A 16,897-nucleotide genomic window follows, 5' to 3' on the forward strand; every position below is an offset into this window, starting at 1 on the left:
CTCCAGTGCCACAGAGAAGCACAGCATCATTTTTGCCTGCTGGATTAGAGAGCAGGCGGGTGGGTGGCCTTGTGTATACTTGAGACTAAAATTATTCCTGCTGCCAACTGCTGTAGGAGACTTTGCTCTTCCAACATGAGGAGGCAGCTGTGGAACAAAATGATTTGCAATCACATGGTTCTTGACACCACGAACTGTATATCACTGCAGAGGTGTTTTAATGTGGTAGTGGTATTTTTCCGGTCATACAGTATAGGTAGACTGAAATGTGCTAGGGTATCGTAGATATCTGGATTTCCTTCATAGAATTATTGAAATGTCTTAGGTTGGAAGGGACCTTAAAAACATCTTCAAGTTCTAACCTCCTTTCCATGGGCAGGGTTGCCAACCACTACATCAGGCTGCCCAGGTGCCTTGCAACCTGGACTTAAACACCTCTGGGATGGAACCTGATGGAGGGAGGATCCACAACTTCTCTGGACATGTTCCAGTGCCTCTCCTCCCTCTAAGTAAAGAATTTCTTCCTTATGTCTAACCATTTTTTTCCATCTTTTAAAGTCACTTCCCCTTGTCCTATCAGTATCATACCATATAAAAAGTTAGTCCCTCTCCTGCTTATAAGATCCCTTCAGGTACTGATAGGCTGCAATGATGTCTCCCTGAAGCCTTCTCCAGGATAAACAATCCTGACTCCCTCAGCCTCTCTTCATAGGAGAGATGTTCCAGCACTGTAATCATCTTTCTGGCCCTCCATGTTCCTTATTCAAACACAAGAAGCATACAAATTGGGCTCCATCAAAAGAGGGGTGGCCAGCAGGGACAGAGAGGTGATTGTCCCCCCCTACTCTGCTCTTGTGAGGCCCCATCTGGAGTACTGTGTCCAGGTCTGGAGCCCCCAGTACAAGAAAGACAGGAAGCTGTTGGAGAGGGTCCAAAGGAGAGCCACAAAGATGATCAGGGGACTGGAGCACCTCCCCTACAAAGACAGGCTGAGGGAGCTGGGCTTGCTCAGCCTGGAGAAAAGAAGACTGTGGGGTGACCTCACTGCAGCATTTCAATACCTAAAGGGAGCCTACAGACAGGAGGGGAATCAACTCTTTGAAAGGGTTGATAACTGTAGGACAAGGGGAAATGATTTTAAGTTGAGGGAAGGAAGATTTAGGTTGGATGTCAGGGGGAAGTTCTTCATAGAGAGAGTGGTGAGGTGCTGGAACAGGCTGCCCAGAGAGGTTGTGGATGCCCTGTCCCTGGAGGTGTTCAAGGCCAGATTGGATGGGGCCCTGGGCAGCCTGGTCCAGTGTTAAATGTGGAGGTTGGTGGCCCTGCATGTGGCGGGGGGGTTGGAGCTTCATGATCCTTGAGGTCCCTCCCAACCCTGGCCATTCTGTGATTCTGTGAAATGTGCCACGACAAAAAATGAAAGCTAGGGTAAAGGTAGATCTGCCCATCATGCAATATTTGGTTAATTGTATCATGTAACTGCTAAAGAGGGCTGACACGGTTCAGGGAATCATCCTGCACATGTTTGCTCCTGGCCATGCATCCACTTCCCTTGGTGGGCTGACAGTGTCAGTGAGAAACACCTCAGCCAGCAGCAAGGCTTGGAACACCATGCTGCCAAGCTCCCATCTCCTACAGGAGAGATGTGTGTTGGCTCCAGCAGCTGGGCAGGGCTGCAGAGAAGGGTATATTGAGACACTTGAGCATTGCTGTGCTTAGAAAAAAAGCAATGGAAAATGTGAAGTGTACTTGTTTGGACAAGAAAACTGATAGCTGGAGTTAAGAGTGGAGCTGCCTGCAATGTGCACTGGCACAGATACCTAAATAGAGCAGTCATGGTATTGGGAATAAGAAGGGAGTAGGGAGAAGGCAGAGGGGCAGCAGCAAATGTCTGAGATGCATGACAAGAAGAGACAGAAAAAGGTTTGCTCCTGCAAGGTGCTGAGCACCCTTAATGCCCAGTGGGTTCAGGGGGAGAAGGAAAAATGCTGCAGCCATGTCTGTCAAGTTTGAATTTAAGTTGAAAGTCAAGCTCGGGTCAAGTCTGAAGTGCCTTCAGTGCTCCTGGAATTTCCTTCTCACAATTGCTGCCATTTCACTGCAAGCAATCTAGTGTGAGGAAAGGCAAGGTGTTTTTTTTCTTTTTTTTCCTTCCCCTCTGCTCATTGCCATGCTGAACTGTTAAATATTTCTGACCATGTGTTCTGACAAAGCTGATCCAGGAGTGTACAGCAAAAAAGGTGACTTTTCCTGCTGTCATTTTTATTACTTCAGTGAATAATATGAGCAAGAATTTTCCATCCCTGAAACTCTATTTCTGACCAACCCACATAGTATGTAATGTCAGCTCTGTATTGTTTTGCTTCCTAAAAGTGACACTACTAAAATATTCATCATTTAAAGTAGGATCCTCTCCCAGTCAGGATGTTCTGTTGAAATGCCTTTCTTTAAAAGATTTTAGCTTCAGGCCCCTACAGATATTTCTTAGTGTTTGTATGCATGAAAAACACAATGAACCAGACTGCAGGACAATTTTAATGCAGATAGCATATAAGAGGTGAAACATTCACCTATGCCCAAAGAGATTGATTCCAGGTTCCCTTCAGGTTTCTTCTCACCTCCATTTTGGCCAGTCTGATGTGAGCAGGGCAGGTGGGCTCAGGTCCTGAAATAGTCATGGGAGTAGCTACATGTAGCAATGCCACTGACATTACTCCCAGCTACAAGGACATGTGCTCCTTCCCAGGTTCTGGTGAGCAACTACTCCAAAATTGCCTTGCTACAGGTGTCCTTTTTTCACAGCAGTCAAATAAAGCAGAGCTCTGCATGATGAGCAGCACTGTCACACCTGCATGGGCTTGTGACACTGTCAGAACAGTCTATGTTTTTCAGGCAGTCACTGCATCACACAGAGGCAGAGACATCACTACTGGCAGATGCAATTGTGCTCTGCAGTCCTGTTCTATGCAGAAACAAAAACATCTTCATTTCCATTGCTGCACCATTTTAAAACATTAAAAAAAAAAAAAAAAAAAAGCACAAACCAAGCAAACAGGAAAGCTTCATGTGCACAGTGTTTGGAAATTGATAGCATTAAGGGCTGTGTGTGGTCTGCTGCACAATAATCTGAGTTAGTTTCTCAAAGGGGAGTTTGTCTCTTTCTTTTAGTCTCCTTAATGTGCATAGTCTTCAGATTTTGCATGGCTGGATGGCAGCATGTTGTTGGGTGCCATTACTGCAAATTGCTTATCACAGGCAGTTTCATGGGAGAGGTTCCAAGATTGCAATCTGAAGACAGACTTCTTCAGCAGATCTGCTGCCATCAAATACATGAGATCAGTTGTCACAACTGTAAATGTCTTTTGTGGCATAAACTTGAAGTGCATCACATATAAGTGCAAGTTATATGGATCATTTGAACAAACACATACGCAGCAATGGAGTTTTGGAAGTTGTCTAATAATTATGCTGCAGTGTTGAAAATCTCACATTCCTCAGAGCTTTACTGTAAAAAAAAAATCACAGTGATCTAAACGTTATGTTAATATATTTTTCAGTATATATTGTTATCTCTGTGTTACATATGAAAAGGTTTGAATAAATACTACCAATTTGTTGCAGGCCATTTCATTTTATACATAAAGCACGACTTTAGCACAATGCCCACTTCACGTAGTGATATTTGTTGTCAGGTGGAAAGCTGAGAAGGCTGCAGGTTTCTACGGATCATACCGTGTGTTTCTTAGATATTTGCCAATACAATGTCATTACTTCTTTTTAAAATGTTTTTTGCAAAGGTCTGAAGTTGGGATTTGGGCACAGGCCACCTCCTAGCCCCAGAGTGACCTTAGCACTCTGAAATAGCAATCACATTGTGAAGTCCCAGCATGAAAGTAACAGTGAAGGTTGAATGCAGACAGCCCTCTGGCCATACACAGAGCCACTGATGTGTTTAGATTACACCCTTTTATTTTCTTCAGGGATGTTGTTTCATCCTTCGCTTCCAGCAAACGCTGTTTTTCCAGAGTTGCTCACTGCTGGGCTTCTGAGGATGTCAAAGCAAGGAGGCTGGAAAAGCAGCCTCACAAGTTGGCCTTAGAGCACAGGGAAGACCCTTCTGCCATGGAAGCATCATGCACCTCTCTGCATAAGCAAATCAATACAAAAAGGTGAGTGAACACCATTCACAAATTGTTTTAAGGCCATATCCATCTGAAAGGACTTGAAGGTAAGTAACTATAGGCTCTTTTTAAAAAACCTCTTTTTTATTTTAAATATTGTTGCTGTGTTGATACTGTGCACAACTATGGTAGGTTGGTCCTTCCCAGCAAAGTGAGTTTCAGTGTTATGGCAGGACTGTTGCTAACATTTCGGAGATAAAGTTAGGGATTAGGCAATAAGAAATATTGAGTGGGTGACATTTTACCAAAGTGGTTATGAACATCAGGTAGATTGATAGAAAGGTGAGATTTGAGAGCAGAAATTGGGGATGTCTGCTGGAGTGGGGGTCTGGAACAAACCAGAAAAATACAATCATCTGTTGTCTATCATTTATTTCTAGATGTCATATGGTTAATGCAGAAGACTAATTTCCTATTCTGCTCACAGTTTCTTCACTTCGATTGTTTTAAGTATAACTGTTTACTGTCAACAACAGTAAAATCGTTTATTTTTTTCCAATATGTGTGATCTTCCCTGGAAATAATCTCTTGGAAATGTTTTTCTAGGAATGTTTTTGTCTTACTCAGTATAAAGTAATTATGATTATTGCTGGAAATTTCTTAACGATTTATTTAAATGTAATGCATTGGCCTTGATGGGATTTTACAAAGGCTCTGAGAGTTATAAATGAACTTTCAGAGCAGCAAGTGAAAAAGTTAATTTGCATTTCTGCAGTTTCCAGCTGCTCATAGCAGGCTGTTCACAGTGATGCAGTGAACATATTATGCAGTCTCTAGGCACAAATTCAAGCCACCTTACAGCCAAATTGGTATTTTAGGTATCCTGTTCTGAAGAAATAGCCATTTTTGAACACTTAGCTTCATTTCAGATGAGCAGTCCAACCTGGAACCCAGAATGCTTTCTCTTGTATATGGTGTTACACAGAGTTATTACAGATATATTAAGAGTGGGAATGTCTGGTTGTGGAAGCACTGAGTCAGGAAGAGGCTGTGAAAATGGCATGAGTTTGTGCTCAGCAAGATCCTAGCTTGTATCTACTTGCATTTTCCCACTAAGATAGGGAGGCAAGGAGCAATGAGCAAATTTTGATTACTCAGGGACCTGAAGATAGGGATGGAGAAATCATCAGTTCCTAACAGGTACAAGAAGTTATATCTAAAGCCAGCACCTGGTCACTATGCTAAAAGGAACCCAGAAGACATGAGAAGGACTCGATAGCTGATGTCCCTTTGTCCCCCACTTCACCACAGGGACTCCCAGACACTGCACATGTATATACATGTGTGGCTTCTTGTCTGCATTCTGGACAGAAAGCTTGGGCTCACACATTTTTGTGTTGCACATGCATGTGCAAAGCTTAGTATGAAAGACTAAAATTGGTCTTGTTTAAAAATAAAATCACCTCCCTCTCCTATAAGGTGCTGCATTGCCAATTCCTACATGGTTGCTACAGTACTGAGACATTATTTCCTACAGTGCTACCTGTTCTTCAGTATTAATCTGTTCTGCAGATGAGAAGAAAATCAGGCTCTTTATTTAAAACAATGCACTTATCACAGTCTCTGCTTTCAAATTACATATTGCCATAAGCATGCAGTGTAATTTTTTCTTAAAGTTGGATTGTATTTGTAGAGAGCTCTGGAGGAAGTGATAGTGAGTATGAGTGTATCCTGCAAGAGATGAGCTGAGTAGATCTGGTTGTGAGAGGAGAAGGCAATATTTTTCAGTGCGAGATGCAATGGGCAGACAGCAAACTGAAGAACAAGAGGAGTAGGAAGAAGATGTGGGACTGTCTGCCAAATGGGGATACAGAATATGGCTGGGCAGATGATGGGGAAGGCCATGCAGAGAAGCTGCTGATCTGAGGAACAGTAAGGATATACCACATTTGTGTGGGAGGAAGTATTTTACTATGTAAAGAGAGAGGAGGATTTATGTCAGAAGTGGCTGAAATGGATGAAGTGGACTGAACTGGATGAGAAACCATGGCCTGGAAAAAGATCAAACAGGTTTTCCCAAGTGAATATGTGAAATAAAGCCTCTCTTGGTTTTGGATTGGAGTGAAAAGGACACGTACATGAGCATCTTCTTCTAAAACATCCCAGATAATTAAATACAAAGGAAAAAAATAATTTCTTTGGAGAATATAGGGCAGTACTAATGCCTTCTTCATAGGTCTGCTAAGTAAATCCTGTAGTGCTTCTAAACTACAGTGAGCATGTAGTTGCTCTCATGGCTTGCATGTTGGCTTCTGCATGTTACTACCAACTGACATGAATCTGTATTACACCATGTGAACATTTAATGCTTTTGTCATTCAGAAGCTTTATGAAGCAGTAATAAATAAAATGGGTCATTTGGAGACAAAATTCACTGCTGTTTCAGTACCTGTAATTTTCCTAAACAATTTTCTCTCACTGTAAAATGGGAAGGTGACACACTTCTGTTTCCTTTTGAATGCTGATTTGCAACCTAAAACATGATGATTTGCCTAGGTCTAAAGAGGTCTGAAAAAGACAGGCATGAAAACCAACCCAGAATAGATGAAATTTGCTCTACAAGGATCTCCACATTTCTGTGAAAAGTTTTTAGGGCTTTAAAAACTGAAAACATCAGGCTTAAAATGATGTTGGAGAAACCATCTGAAGTATCTAATTCTCACCTGATATTTGTGAAAGCAGACTGAATCAGGTCTGCATATCTTCATCTTGTTTTGTGTTGACAAATTTTATTTTCCAGTGGTGTGCCAAGAGAGTCTGAAATAGAATCAACACAGGAAAACTTGCAAAGCTTCCAATATTCATTCTTCTGGATTGTCTGAAAGCATTACTCTGAAAGCAGACTTTTGGACTTCTGTTCAGTTACTTCAATCTTATGCCTAGAAGCATGAGGAAGGACTGAATAATTAGGAAAAAAATATTAAAATGCTATTTTTGAAATCTTTTACTAGACAGACATATGAGGAGCAGCTGAGAGGACTGGGGTTGTTTAATTTAAAGAAGAGAAGGCTCAGGGGAGGCCTCATTGTGCTCTGCAACTACTTGAAAAGACGTAGCAGTGAGGAGCGTGTCCATCTCTTTCTTTAAGTGACAAGTGACAGGACATAAGGAAATGACCTCAAGTTATACCAGGGGAGGTTTAAATTGGATATCAGGATGAATTTCTTCAAAGAGAGGGTGGTCATACTCTGACAGGGTCTGCCAAGGGCAGCGATGGATTCCCCATCCCTGGAGGTATTCAAGAGACACGTGGACATGACACCTAGGGATTTGGTTTACTGGTGGACTTGGTAGTGTAAGATGATGGTTGGAATTGATGATTTTAAGTGTCTTTTCCAACTTAAATGACTCTGGCTCTGTGACATGATCATATTGGAAAGGGAAGGTGCAAGTCATCTACCTTACTCTAGGCAATCAGCTAATATCCACTTTTCTTTCCCTTTTAATTGCCTGACTCTGCAGCTAAAGCACAAAAAAATATACCTGGACACTTTCTGCATGTTCATAGAAAATAAAATCTTTTATTAGAAAAACATAAAATTATGATCAGTTATATTTCTGCTCTGTTCTGGCTATTGGACAGAACGATCTTAAAGTGCAATTAGGCATCCTTTCATGTAGTTAGAACAGTCAGAAACATCTGTCCCCAGGCTGCCTGTCCTCAGATTTATTTTCTCTTCCAATGAATGTAACGCCCATGGTGGCTCAGATATTGCTGACCCAGAGGAGTTTAAAACTAGCTGGATTAATTTAACTCATTGATGAAGGCAGCTGAAATGAATCTGGATGATTGTCTTGAAATGGACAATGGATTGTCTTGATGCTGTCACAGTTTGCTTTGGCACATCCCTCTGTGCGCACCTGGGGACCACCAGTGTTACCTATGCTGGAGTCACCAGGGGCTGCCTGATTATGGACTTACTGATGTGCTCTTGTGTGCACAGCTTCCTTGAGTTCTGCATCAACACTTTTTAACAGATATTCAGGCTGAGTCTATACTGGTAAATTAGATGTGTTCATGAGCGTTGTATGGTACTGACACCATGTGACTTGAAATGACCTGCTCATAAAGCACTACTAAAATTTTCCCTCCAACTCTCAGCATGCCTAGTGAGAAGGGTTTTTGGCTTCTGCTAATTCCTGATTAAGCCCAGAAATCATCTGGGAGCAGAGGCCAAATCTATGCCAGTGCTAACAATTCCCTATTGAGATAATTGAGTGCTTGGTTGTATTTGCTGGGATTGTTCAGTTTACTAGTATAAACAGTGTACAGGATGGCACAGCTCTCCTTTGAGGAATCTATTTTAAAGAGGAACAGTCAGATCGTGGAACTACAAGAAAAAGTGCCAAATCTGGGTATAGAACTCGAGTTCTGACTGTAACACTGAGTTTATTTTAAGTGCTTTGCTCTCTCTGGTCCCAGACTTCTTGTTTGTACCCTGCTCACGATTCAGAGTCTGTCTGCTCCAGCTGGAATTTACCTGGGAATAACTGTGAAGATATTTTTCTGTCTTCCTTGCCGTACACAAGTTATTTCCTTCTATTTGATGTTGCAAGTCTTACATCTAAAAAAATATATATTCTTTTCACATAAAATATTTTTTCTACCACTGTAGCTACTTTCTCACTCTTTTGTGATGTTAGAAATCAGATGTAGCTATTATCAAAATTCTATTCATTTTTGTAGTTTTTCAGATTTTTTTTTTTTTTGCTAGAATTCAATAACACTTTTAGCATGTCAGTTTTAACATTAAAAAGGTAAAGGAATGAGGGAATTAATCTTTCTTTAAAGGCAGAAAGAACTGTAATCTCTGTATCTTCTGAAATGCATATTCTTATGATATTTTTTCCTTTTGATGTGCTTAAGGTTTGCTTACACCACAGTGATGTAGTTGATCATTTATCTATTTGAGTCTAGCCTGTCATCAAATATCAGGTATTTCCTCTCTGTGTGATGCTTGAGTTGCCTTGGGATGAAAACCATCAGAACCATCTGGTGTGGATGCTTTCAGCAGCTGGTTAGAATCATATAATAGAATGGCTTGGGTTGACAGGGTCTTTAAAGGTCGCCTGATGCTTAATAGGTGGGCCATCATGGGGTACAGCCTGCCTCAGGAGTACTGCCCTCCAGCCAGGACTCCTGCTGATGGGTTGTTGTGAGTTGTGGATGGCATACAGATGGCAGGTAGGTGTATTTATGTGGAGAATTGCTCTTGGTCCCCATGAGCTGTCTCTTCGTGCTATTGGCCTCCTCTCCAAACCAGCTTCCTGAGCCTTTTTCCTCTTCCTGCTTCAAAACTCACTTTATTCTGGTTGTGGTTCTCAGTATGCCTAGAAAGATATATACTTTATGCAGTCCCTCTTCCTACTGCAGTCAAATGCAGATCTCTTGAACTTTGGTTAGACCTTTAATGTCACCTGCCATGTGCTGTGTCTCCTTAGCTGCTGACGGGCTTTGGTCTTCTGACCATGGCACCAGTCTTCAGGTACTACCATATGTGTGGAGCATAGGTTGTCCTCAGCAATCACACTGACTTATCTTGTACAGGCCCCTCCTCTTCTGCAAGGTGTATGTTTGATAGTTTTGCTAAATCCATTATGTTTTCATTTTTCCCATCTAGTACTGTGAGGGGAGGGATAACCTGATAGATGTGCCAGGCAGGCCGTGAACCACATGTCCACATGTGATAAGCAGGTTATGTGAATGTGTCTGGCTGTATTTAAATTTTCTCGTAGGAATAAATGTGCCCATCCATAGCTACAAGTAAATTATTTTTCTGACTCTGGAGTCAGGAACCTGTTCCATGTTGATGCACTGTTATATTAATCTGACTGCTTGGTATCGTGGCATGTAATCAGTATGGAAATTTTATATCGCGAAGATCTACTGCCAGTACAATACTGAATCTTATCTAGTCTAGCTATAATACAAAGATAACTATACTAGGAAGTCTGAGAATTGTATCTGTTGTTGAAAACAGAGTTTTTTGGATAACTTTAAACCAAAATCAGAAACCTAAATTCAAACTATAAACTGCTTTTTGCACATTTTTACTATAATTTATGCGCTATTCATTTAATTCTCTTAGTATCATTCAAAAAGTCTCTAAATCTTTTGCTTTCATGGGATATCTTGATATTTTGCGAGCAGATCACAGTGCTGGTGAAAATTTACCTAAGTGTAGGAGTTTTTTTCAAGCAATCCAGAATTCATTACTTATCTGTGTAAATAGGCAGCTTTGGAAAGGACTCAATTCATTCTGAAATTGTAGGGCTTTCCCTTAAAGGCCTCTCTTTCTGGGGATACTGTAATCTCAAGTGTCAGAAATGAGCACAGCATGAGCATGTGACTACTCATTAGGAGAACACTGTAGAAGTTATAAAAGTAGGGGACAAGATGCTGGGTTATGTTTACCCATGCAACTTTTGATGTTCTTCTATACTCTATGATATCGTATTTGCTTAAACTGCTGTTGACTGGTTTGTAAAAGAGTTGAGTGGCGTCTTGGAAAACTGTGAGTTTTGTTCAGAAGAGAAACATGCTAGAAGCTTTCAGCTACATAGAAAATAATGATGTGAAATACAGTAAGGGAGACCAAGATTGCTGTAGAAAACATCGAGGTAAGTAAAATGTTCAGAAGTATGGCTAAATTTGGGAATGTAGAGTCCTGTCATATAGTAGCTTTTGTTTTTTCCATTTTTGAGCCGACCTTGTCACTGCTCCTGTATACCTCCTTGTGTTTGAAGTCTATAAAGCAACTGAGTTTTGGCTGTGCCAATCCCTTGTCTGTACTTCCTTTCTTTTTTTCTGCATTATGACTGTTTGCACATTTGTCCTTAATGCAGTTTCTTTAAATAACTGTATGGGAACTGCTGAGTCACAGCCTGAACCTCTGATTGATCACCTGAGGCGAGCCATGAGTCAGCATTGGGAGCACAGGTGAAGGCAGTTCACCTGTGCTGCAGGAAGGGGTGGAGCCAGGCTCCCCCCCTCCTAGACCTATTTAAGAGCTGGCTACCAGAGGGGATGGATCTTGTCTGGAGGTCCCCTCTTCTGGTGTTTTTTGTAGGTGAGCCTAGCGTATGGGTAAGCCTTCCATTTATTATCTCTTATTATCTTAGTCTACTTTGCCTAACTCTCTTGTTCTTTTTGTGATTATAACATCTTAATATCTATTGATTATGCATCTTAATATGCATTGAATATACAGTAACCCAGTCTCTTTAACAGCTTTGCACCTTGCTTAGTCTCCCTAGAAGGCTTTATCTTAAAATTGACTCTATATTTTGAAAGATGTCTTCAGAAATACTTCTGATTTTGTTCATATGTTTGCCTTTCCTCTTAGATCACTTTTTTTTTTTTCCCAGATGTCTTTTCCTTTGGTCTTTCTAGCCATAGTCTAGAAAGTCCTAATGTTTTTTCTGTGCTGTTTAATTTCAAAACAAGTGTCAAAAGAATAATCAACGAGTAACTTTTTAAAAGAAGTTATCTGTTAGTTCCTTGGTTTGATGAGCTTGGTCTGGCTTTCTCTGGTTTGGTTTCCTTGGTCTGGCTTGGCTCTGTAAGCTCCATCATTAGGGCATCTGGGGTCTTTTCTTCTTTGAAAAACACTTTCCAAACAGGTTGATTTTGTTGGTGGACTAGGAAAAATATATTCTTGGATATCTTCCTTGATGAACAAGGTAATATATTTTACATTACAATAAGTAGTCCTGTGATACAAATTATCTCAAAAAGTCTCTTATTTCTGTTAAATGGTGTGTGTGTATATACATATATATATTCTGTTAAATGATATTATATATATATAAATTTCAATAGGTTAGAGTCCCATTTTTGGTGTTTTCTGACTGTGTTCAGGTACATTTTGTGATTCTTTTAAGTTGTCAAGGGTGACCTTTATTCTACAGAGGAAAGAAAAATTAATAGTTCTGATTTCTTCCCAGTAAAAGAGAACAAGAATTAAACAAAAAATACTGAGAGTAAGAAAATATGGTGTTGATTTTGACTATGCCAAGAATATGTGAGATCAGAAAAATCTATAAAGTCTTCATCCAACCTCTTACAATGAAAGATGTCAAAACAGCATCAACAAAATCCTTCATTTGAGGTTTGAACAAATGCTGTGGGATCAGCAGTGTGAAATAATGGCAAACACAATCCATTGTTCTTCAGAGGAAGGCATTAAACACAATACTGAGAGGTGAAAACAAGTAGACAACAGTACTTCTGATAATGGCAGGGGATTATAATGTGAGGTGCATACAAATAAAGCTAAGAAATGAAGCTGCTGCCAGAAGCTTACAATTGTTCAGGCATTAATATAAGGAAGAGGTTAGTTCAGACAGGGAGGGTATTTATTTTGTTCCACTTGTTGGTAGTGAGGTTATCTAGAGAACTGTGTCCAGTGTTGTGTGCTGAACCTCAGGAAGGATGTAAACAAATTGGAGAGCATCCATGAAAGCGCGTTAGTAATTATGAGAGATTTATGAAACCTAAACAACAGGAAAAGGTTGAAGGAACTGCAGTGTTTTTTTTATTGAAAGTAGAGAAGAGAAAGGAGGAGCTAGAGACATTTTGTGGTATGTTAAAGGATTTTTATAATGATGCCTCTGATCAACTCTTCCCCGGGGTCCTTGAGAACAAGAAAAGAGGAAAGCAATTGGATTTGAAGGAAAGATGACTTAAGCAGGATATTAAGAAATCCTTTCTCATTGTGAAAATCTAGAAGAAGCTGCATTAAGGAGCTGGTGGAATTAGATATCTTTAAGAACAGTTGAAACAAATATCTGCTGGGGGTGATGTAAGAATGTTTCAAAATATTCCAATGGCATAAGTGCTTTCCAGACTTCTGTTCTTATAAGTTTTGGTAATTCCTTCTATCTGTGGTTGTAATCTGTGCCTTTAAAGAATGTTATGATAATGTTCAAAAAGATCCTACCACATCTGAGTGTAAGAATGATTCGTTGAGATATTTTAGATGGCCAGTTTATCTTTGTGAAAACGCGACTTCAGTCTTTTTGAACTATTATTCCTGTATTTCATAACAGGATGAACGTTTCAGGGAGGAGGAACTTGAAAGCAAGATCAACATCCCTGAGTGTCCTCAAAGATCAGAATTCTCTCTCCTACTCTCCCTATTTGCTAGGCAGCTCTCTGCATTGTGCTGTGAATGGAGCATGAATTTATTTTAGAGGAGTGTTTCATCCATTCTCTGGATAAGGAATTGGCTAAATGGTTGCCCTCAGAGAATTGTGGTCAACAGCTCAATGTCAATCCCAATGTCAAAAACAATTGGGTTGGGGCAATTCCAAGCCCAAACAGGTTGGGTGGAAGATGGTTTGAGAGCAGCCTTGATGAAGATTTGGGAGTGTTGGTTGATGAAGGATTCAACATGAGCTGGTAGCATGTGCTTACAGCACAGTATGCCAACCATATCCTCAGCTGCATCAAGACATGCATGACCGGAAGGTCACTCTGCTCTTGTGAGACCCCACCTGAAGTACTGCATCCAGTTCTGAGGCCCTGATGCAAGAAAAGTATTGAGCTGTTGAAATGGGTCCAGGGGAGGGCCATGAAGTTAGAGGGCTGGTGCATTCCCCCCCCAGTAGGGACAGACTGAGAGTTGGGGGTCTTCAGCCTGGAGAAGGGAAGATTGGGGGGGGGGGGGACGGGACAGGGACACATTATAGTGGTCTTTCAGTACTTGAAGGAGGCCTGCAGGAAAGCTGGGGAGGGACTTTTTATAAGGACTTGTAGCATGTGGACAAGGGGAAACATTTAAACTGGAGGCAGGTAGATTTAGACTCTTTACTGTGAGGGTGGTGAGACACTGGAACAGGTTGCCCAGAGAGGTTGTGGATACCCCTTCCCTAGAGGCATTCAAATCTGGGCTGGATGGGGCTCTGTGCAAGCTGGTCTAGAGGGAAGTGTCCCTGCCTCTTTGTGGGGGGAAGGGACTAGATGATCTTAAATGTCCCTTCTAACCCAAATCTTCTACTGAAAAATGTGTATTGTCTCTGCAAGGGAGTTATGATGAGTACCTCTTCAAGCTGTCAGAGGAGTGTTTTCTTTTCCTACTTTAGGGTGGTATCCCAAACTGGGAGCTACAAGCAAAGGAAAGTAAAGCACCACTACTGTTCTTTGTTTGTCTGTATTTAATAGCTATTCTGCAGCACAGTGGGTGATAAACTTACTTGATTCTTAAAAGGTTGTTTTCCTTTTGGGCTTGGATTCAGGGATATCTACTTTGGAAGAAATTTCCCCCCAAAAGAAGACAGAATTCAATTCAGTTGGAAAACCTCTTCAGTGCAATGACAGGATTTCTAAGCAGGAAAGGCAGTGTGCATATGTGCATAACATTTTAGTCAGGAAACTTGGGGTTTTCATGGCTTTTCATCTCCTTTCATGATTTTTGTGTGGAATACCTTCTCCCTGCTGCTTGCTAAGAGCTGTTTGGACTTTTCTCACATTTATATAGTAAACTGCATATATCCATGTTTCTACAATACAGTACTTCTGTCACCTATGTCAAACTGCATAAAAATAATCTGCAGATAAGGGAAGATGACAGCTACAAGCAACCTTTTTGTACAGAAGTATAAATCACTCTCTCTTTAGCATAAGACATTTAAGTTTAAAGGTGTAGAAACCATTTCCAGTTTGGCATAAATCTTCAAAATTAGTTAGCATTTTGTAAACATCACTTGTTTATGGCACAAAATTATTATTTTCATACTGACATGATTCAACATATTGCTTTGTCTCACATTGTTGTAAAATTCATGGCTTTTATTCACTGGAGGGAAGTTTATTGTCGTTGCAGTTGAGGTTATGACAATTATTATATGGTTTTAATTGGCAAGAGTGTCCTTTGAAAGCATGAGAAGCTGTTTTGTGTTTAAAGCTGAACAAGAAAATTCAATTCTAGATGAAAAGTGACTGAAATGAGGTATCTGCAAATCAGTTGCCTTAATGTCTGAAAATAGATTTTGCATTTTCTAAGCGTCTAAATATCTCTACTTACAGTACCTCCTAAACTGAAGGGATGTGAAGTGCAAATACGTATTATAAGGAAGCAGTAAAAAGTTTTGTGTTTAAATAATGGCTTTCAGTTTTAAAAGCAAAAATATAGCTATAGCAGAAGAAAATAAAACTGAAAATGCCTTGGAAAAAAGAAGTAAAACTGATAAAACAGATTGAACTTCTTTATATAGTGTACAAAGACCCAACCTTGCAAAGAAGCGAAAGTTGGCAGACAAGAAACCTCCAGAACTGTGAGACCTTGATCTTCTGGCAGTGACTCTGCATTCAGAATACATGCTTCTGGAAGTATTTTGTGCAGAGAAAACCTCTGTTATCACGAAACTCTTAAAAATCAAAGTTGGCAGTGCAGTATCATAATTGCAGACCGTTATTTCTATAGAGAGCTTGGTCAGTTTTTTGTAAGACTTAATGTCTCTTCTTGTTAGGAGCTAAATCCTGTGGGTTCTAACTGTGAAATGGTTCTGTGATGAATTCCTACAAGATTAGAGGGGCTGCTCTGGTACAGCACTTTATCAAATTAATACGATTACTATTGTTTCAGATAACGTATGGTATTATTTGCTTCGCTTCACTCCCCAACATTTCTTCCACTCTGAAGGAGAGCTGAGAAGTGCATTACATCAATTACAACATGGCATTCTCTGTAGTGTGGTGTATGGGATTTGTTTATCTCCTTGTTTTTCGATACTTAACCTCATGGCTCAAGAACCATTATGTGCTCAATTAACTTTGGTTTATATGCTCTCTGTGTTTTAAATCTGCAGCGTTTTTTCTCTAGAAAAATTACGTTACTACAAAACTGCAATCATTTTAGCCAGCACGGGCCACGGTGAGATCTGGGAGTTTATTACCTTATCATGGATCAAAAGAGAACATATGTAGCTACTGAATATAGCGTTGAAAGGGGACAGATTTGGTTATGGGAGACAGTCATACTTTAGATTCTTAATGGTTATGTCAAAAACCTGAATGTTTTCTTGGGAATTGCATGTTAAAGGCCCTCAAGAAATTTGTAAGTTTTAGTGCCTCTCATTTCTTTTGACCAAGGAACTGCTGAGAAATCAAACTGCAGAGGAGTACCCTGTGTATTAAACTATTGTTTTTTTTTTTTTTCCCCTTTTTTGATTACTGTGGATGAAATTTCTTGCAAGGTACTCGGACTAGGTACCTGTAAGCATAAATTTTTTCCCAGCAATTTTTGCTATTTGTCTTACTCAACTATGACTAATGTTTCAGTGGGATAGTCATTACATGAAAGATAAATGTAAATCTAAAAATGGACATTATTTTGAAATCTGCAGTTCATTATGCTGTCTGATTTTTTTTTTGTATTTGTTTAAATTTTTGACACATCAAAAGACATTTTCTGCATGTGCACATAGAACTTTGGATATAATAAGAAGCACTCTAAGTGCAGCGCTGAAAGACGCTCCTGTTAAGAAATCATTCCTTCAAACATTTTTATTTTCCTCTATCCTACTGTGTACAAAGTTATGGGGGTGGAGAAACAAAAACAAACAAACAAAAAAAAAACACCACCAAGGATTATCAGTACTCAAGCAAGTAACCTTCCAACTAAGAACAGACCAATCCCAGCTGGAGTTAAAAGGTATTTCAACATCCAATCTTTAATCAGACATCTAGGTAAGGAAAGCAACAGCAAGAAAAA

The 16,897-nt window shown here is 40.1% G+C and overlaps 1 long non-coding RNA gene across 3 annotated transcripts in view; it reads left to right on the top strand.

Moving 5' to 3' along the window:
- Positions 1-9,284: 9,284 nt before the first annotated feature.
- The window catches only part of LOC125689736 (uncharacterized), a 32,086-nt gene continuing 24,473 nt past the window's right edge, over positions 9,285-16,897 (top strand). For all 3 annotated transcript variants that reach the window (XR_007375406.1, XR_007375407.1, XR_007375408.1), the window contains exon 1: positions 9,285-9,366. This is a non-coding gene — a long non-coding RNA (uncharacterized LOC125689736). The remainder of the gene's footprint in view (positions 9,367-16,897) is intronic.

The sequence above is a fragment of the Lagopus muta genome, chromosome 2 (genome assembly GCF_023343835.1).
Source record: "Lagopus muta isolate bLagMut1 chromosome 2, bLagMut1 primary, whole genome shotgun sequence".
In the NCBI taxonomy this organism is placed as follows: domain Eukaryota; kingdom Metazoa; phylum Chordata; class Aves; order Galliformes; family Phasianidae; genus Lagopus; species Lagopus muta.